Source organism: Hydra vulgaris, chromosome 02 (genome assembly GCF_038396675.1).
Source record: "Hydra vulgaris chromosome 02, alternate assembly HydraT2T_AEP".
In the NCBI taxonomy this organism is placed as follows: domain Eukaryota; kingdom Metazoa; phylum Cnidaria; class Hydrozoa; order Anthoathecata; family Hydridae; genus Hydra; species Hydra vulgaris.
Window position 1 is genome coordinate 27,025,804 of NC_088921.1, and position 6,364 is coordinate 27,032,167.

Consider the following 6,364-nt stretch of genomic DNA (forward strand, 5'->3'; position numbering starts at 1 on the left):
GGCCTTATATCTTCTGCTGTCCAAAGGTAGGCAGAAGTGCTGATTTGCTGTTTCTTTTCATTAATAACTTCAGATACAATACACAGTGCTGTGGGGATTTTTAGTTTGTCGGAATTGTCATTTGCTGGAATTGGTCAATAAGATACATAAGGACATAAAAAGTCGACATCACTGAAAACATATGAATCGTACGGGAATATGCCAGCTGCTTTAAAACCATTTTGAATGTTTTGGCATGTAAAGCTCTCGTATAAGCTATTCCTAAATTTTCAGGAATGTCATGTATCGTCATAGAATTATTTGGACGTGCCTTTAACCACAAATCACATGCTGAATTGTAAAACTTCTTTAATGGCCCAAATATTGATCTGTCAAGTAATTGGAGTTTGTGGCTGCAATGGGGTGGCAATGTCAAGAGCACAACATGGCACTCCTTAGCTTTATCTATCAGTTCAATTAATATATGAGTTTTGTGGTTGTCCATTAATAAAAGTAGTGTATGATCCATGTTAGGATGTCCGTACTCCACAAAATGATCAAACCATTTCAAAAATATTTCTGTATTTATCTATCAACTAGGATTAGCATTACCTTTTGTACCTGTTGGTGCAACTTTAAGCATATGGCTACGAAAGTGGACACGAGGAAATATCAAAAACGGTGGAATAAAATTTCCAAGAGCATTAATGCAACCCACCATTGTAACTAGGGTTCCCCTTTCAGCAGAAGTTACCTGTCCTACTTGCTTTACTCCTTTACCAGCAATCACTTTCACTGGCTTATGAACAGTTGTCAGACCTGTTTCATCAGTATCGTAAATGTAAATGCAATCAGCAGAAAAGTTATAGCGCTTCTGCACACTGTCAAGGTTTTTGAAGAAAGTATCTACATTTGTGCGATTGAAACTAGTTGTTCGACTAAGGCTGGTAGCTTCTGACGTATGAATAGATAATTTTGTACGATTTAAGAGTAAATAAAACCATTCAGTTCCCGCTGTTTCACTCTTTTTTCCAGTTTTCTGGTATTTTAATGTCAGTTTTACTTGCATATTGATATGCAAGATGCTTTGTTTCTCTAACATCAAGTCCATAATGCATATTAGATGCTTGACGAAGATGTATTGAAAGTTCATCTTCTTGTGTCTTAGTGAAATTTATATTTGTTGTTCATCAAAGTATAAGTTACCGTAAGAAGTTTCTTTATTAACCTTTATTTTCCGCTGTAAACTTGATTTTGAAATTGTATACTCTTGTGCAGCTGCTCATAGTGATACTATGAGCAGCTGCCAGATTTGACAGCCATCACAGCAGCTTTTATTGTATGAGCATCAGGCTTTAACCGACTTGTTACTCGTTTGTACCTTTTTGGTATCTAAAAAATTATTACTCATATTACTCACTCCATTATTAAAAAAAAAAATGCTCTTTTTAATTGCATTAACCAAAATCCAGATTAGGCTATAAATTTTAAATTTAGTTTAATGAAATTAAAATAGTATCACAACCCTATAAAACTTATAATGTGATTAAATTTAATAAGGCTAATAGTAAAAAAATTTATTTAAACTGAATTTAAAACACAAAAATGATTGGCATTAAAACATTAGTTACTGTAAAAGGTGTCTTTAGGACAAAGTAACAAAGAAATCCAATATATTTATTATTATTTTCTATGATAAAAAACACTTTACTGTTAAGTAAACATTGAAATCTTATCATAAACATAAACATCATTTTCTGTTCACTTGCTTTTTTACAAAAATATTGATTATAAAAGTTAAAGTACAGTAAATTGTAAAAAATGATAAAATTGAACAGCGTCCCATTAAACCCCAATTCTCCTGTCCCAAGTCACCCCATCACTAGTAGGTGTGAGAAAACCTTTATTTTATATAGTTCTCGTAGCCCTATGCTAATCGTAATTCTTCAGTAGTTAAATAAAACAATAGTGAAAAATTAAAATCTATAAACATAAAAATATATGCAAACAATACATCAATATTTAATATTAATGATGTCTTTAAAATCTAGTAAAATTGTTAGATTTTTACATATTCGCAAATAATTCGAAAAAAAAAATACTTCTAAAACCTAAAGTCACAATAATATGAAGAAGCTATTGCAAACTTATAACATATATAAAAAACTTTTGCTTTATTTTTATTATTTATTACTATATATTTATACTATTACTTGTTTCACTGAGATATTGCTAAGTCCCATCTCTTCCCATATCTCATCTCACCCCATATCCCATCTTTTACATATACATTTAAATATAGATATACATATATATATAGATATACATATATATATATATATATATAGATATACATATATATATATATATATATATATATATATATATATATATATATATATATATATATATATATATATATATATATATATATATGTATATATATATATATATAAATGTATATATATATATATATATATATATATATATATATATATATATATATATGTATATATATATATGTTAAACGTATTTTTGATAATGTTTTTATCTTTACACTTATTACTTGCATATCTATACTTATTACTATATTGTGTTTTTTTTTCTTTTTTTTTTGAAAATTATTTTTTCTACCATTGATTTTAAATTCTATGCTTTTGTATTCCTAAAACATTTTGCTTAAATGGAGTTTCAAAAAGATGGATAGCAGTTGTTTAGCTAAAAAATGTTAATGGGATGAAGCAAAAAGTGGATGACGTGGTGCCAGTCAAATGCGTAGACAAGGCAGAGAAAAAATTGTTTTGGTCACAAGGCATAATTGTACTGAAGTACAAAAATCTTTCACCAAACAAAAAACTATGTTATCAATATGATCTAGTCTAAATTTAATTAGTTGCAGGTAAGTGTTTTAAAAAGTTTAACAATTTAATCTTGGTTTTTAGCACATCCGCAAGGCTAAAATTCCCCACATAGTTAGAGTTTACAAATATTTGATAGTATATCACTTATTTTTTAATGTATTGTGCTTTGAAGAACTTTATTTATTAAACATTAAAATAAAATAATTATTTCCAGGCGATAATGAAACCTGTAAACAATTTCTTTGTGTTTACTTGTTCAAGTGCCAGTGACGTGGATGATAGAAAAGAAGAAGAATTTAGTAAGATAGCGATTTTTTTGTTGTTGATGTTTTTAAATGATCTGAATAATGTTGTTGTTTGTATTTAGTTGAATGTTGAAGTTATTGAAACAAAAGATCTTTATCTTTTATGTTAATGTTGTTATTTCCTTGTTTACTGTTGCGTCAACAAAGTAAGTGAAAAATGGACATATATGCGCATGTGATAAATCTATTGTCATTATAATGACAGCAGATTTATCTTTAGAATCGTCTTCAAAGTTTTCAGTTTGGATACAAAAGACCACGTAAAAATGATACTGTAAAGGTACACTTTCTTATAGCTAAATATCATTGCAGCTTTCTAGTCTTCATTTTTTTATGATATCGCCAGTTTTTTTAATTCTATGTTTTTAAGTAAAGCATCATTACGTTTCAGGCTAAAATAGAGCTTTGAATAATACTTTTATCGTGTTTAAATGAATAACAAATCTAAAGATGTATTAGCTGAATTATCTTTACCTTTTGATAGTCTTTAGTCAATAACGGATTTTTAAATTGTTATTGGTCTACGACACTTAAGTTCAGCGAAATTAAATTAAAAAGTCACGTTGTAGAAGACAAAGAAAATATCAATATCTGTTTTCGGCAACTTGGCTTTTATAGCAAATCTGAGAGGTGCAAATTTGTAGCCTGGTTTAAGTACTACATAATAAATTACATCGCTGAACAGTAGTTTTAATGGTCGTAAATTTCTTTTGCATTCTCATTTTGTATATATTTTTAGACTGTTTAGTGTTGAACTCCTGTCCTAATTTAACCTAGTGGGGACAAAAAGAAAGGACCGCGCTGGAAACAAGAAAAAGTTAAAAGGGGCAGCCCTTTTTGAATTAATAGTTGGTAAGTCTTATGTGTTTCACTCAGCTGATTAAATTTCATTAGCTTTATTGTATTACATTAAAACAAGACACTGTTTTTTATGTTCACTCACTTTTTAGAAGTCGTAACCTGGTCGTATAAAAAGAGTTCTCAACGTGAATCAGTTAATTTTATTGTTGCGTAAGCAACAACGCCAAGAAACAGAGCTCGCTCAAGAAACAGAAGAGAAAGAGAAAGATGAAGAAAACGATGAATCTACTGATGATTCTTATATTAATATAATCTATTTAACCATATTGCTGTTTTATTTATAAATAATTCTCCTATGTTAAAACATATAAAAGATAATGCTTCCTTTTTTATATTGTTATCTAAAAAAGGTTTTTATTTTCTGCATCGGAAAGAGCTTTTTGTCATGCTTTTTATGAAGAGCTGTTATCATTTTTATTTAATGAAAACAGCTTTCATATATGAAAAGCAGGACTTCTATAGTATATAGGATACTATAGCATACCTATAAGTATAACAAAAATGTCTTTCTGATGCCGAGAAAGTTACTTTTTTTGATTGCCCATATTTGAATAACAATGACGCCTTAAAGACACAATTTTATTTATTTTCATGACAAGATTAAGACTTAAAAAAGGCGTCTAAAACATTGTAAATAAGACTTTTAAAGCCGTCTTTTTGACGGTTTTTTTCCCACTGGGATACGACTTCCAACTACTTTTTGTAAAACAATAGCTGTTGTTTCTAATAAAGTTCTAGCATCTTAATTAAATTTAACCTCCACATTTTGAAATATTTTCAACAGAGCATTAACCCCGATGTGAAATATTAAAATCATTTATCCATTGATAAAGTTCTCCTTGTATATTATATTCATCACTGCTTGATGAACTTGAGATTCATCGTTATTCGAATCAATGCTAAATTCGAATCATACGAATATTTTATTGTATTAATTGTCATTTCTAAAATTTGAATTAGCTCCACTCAATGGTATTTCTGTAGATACAAATTGAGGTATGTATCTGTTATTTTACCACACCAATTAGAGGATGTATGTAGGCCATGTGCACATGGATTTTGATTCCCACTATCTACCATCACCCATGCATTCATCGAATCATCTTGACTTATCGCATTACTTAATATTGCATCTTTTTTACTCTTCGACAATGAGTTCTTAAACAACTCTCCATGTTTACTAAAAATTTTTGTAAAATTGTTTCCTAAAGAAAAATCTTATATTTCTATATAGTTCAATACTGTTTATTTCTAAATACTGTTTATATGGAAATATAAAATAATACTGTTTGTATGAAAACATAAAAGAAACTGTTTATAGGAAAACATAAAAAAGATATTATCAAAAAATAAAACATTATCCAATTTTTTCAGTATCTATTATATATCATACATATAATATATGTATAAAATATATTACTTAAATTAGGTGTTTAAGTAAATATTGTATTTTTATTAAGTTTTATTAAAAAATTTGTAAAATAAAACAAAAGAAAAATACTTGCAAATATTCAATATAAGATATAAAGAACGCAATCATGCTTATACGCAACAAATACATAAATATATACTAAGAACTAAATTATTTAATATATACTTTATGATTTTCATTTCTTTTGCATAACACCTCGCCTTAATAACAAATTATGCATTTTGACTTCCTCAGGATAGCGCTTTATTTAAAATGGCGAAACGACATTTTAAATAAAGCGCTAAATTCAAAGTAGTTTTAACGTCATGGCGCCCTGGTTCTATTTTATGAACTCATACATATAAATTCCACATTAAAACCAGACGGCTCTTATATGATCCCATATGAAAACCAACTACCAAATACACCTATGTACGAGGCGAGGCAACCCATAGTGGGGCCAAAGTAGGCTTGCTAACAGAGCACTTTCCGAATTCTTTTTTTTTTTTTTTGATAGACAGTTATGCACAAATGTAACATTTTATAACTCGTTTTCCTCTTTTTGTTTTTAATTTCAAAATATAAATATACAAGACAAAATAAATACTACAAATATAGTGACAACTTAAAAATTATCAACCTATATCACCTAAAAATGCTTTCAACATTAAGTATAATAGAAATTGCATATGAAATATGAGTTTTACAGTCTAATTGAAAAAATATTTTTAAAACAATGTATAGTAATAACTAACTAATAAAAAAATTTTTTAGTTTACATGTTTAAAATAATGAGTAGAAATATTTCGCTTTTGAGAAACGATTTACAGTTTATCTAAATGATACTTTTAAAACGGTATCTAAATTTTTTACTTAACACTTCAATATTTTTATTTGAGCAAAAACTCTAAATTTCTGCCTCCTTTGGATGCAAAAATTTTAATAAC

The 6,364-nt window shown here is 28.0% G+C and overlaps 1 long non-coding RNA gene across 1 annotated transcript; it reads left to right on the forward strand.

The window, feature by feature from the left end:
* The first annotated feature begins 2,568 nt into the window (after window positions 1-2,568).
* On the forward strand, window positions 2,569-4,214 carry LOC136076462 (uncharacterized). Its single transcript, XR_010636290.1, has 4 exons — window positions 2,569-2,878; window positions 3,055-3,425; window positions 3,885-3,997; window positions 4,096-4,214. It is a non-coding gene; the product is annotated as an uncharacterized LOC136076462 (long non-coding RNA).
* The last annotated feature ends 2,150 nt before the right edge of the window (window positions 4,215-6,364 follow it).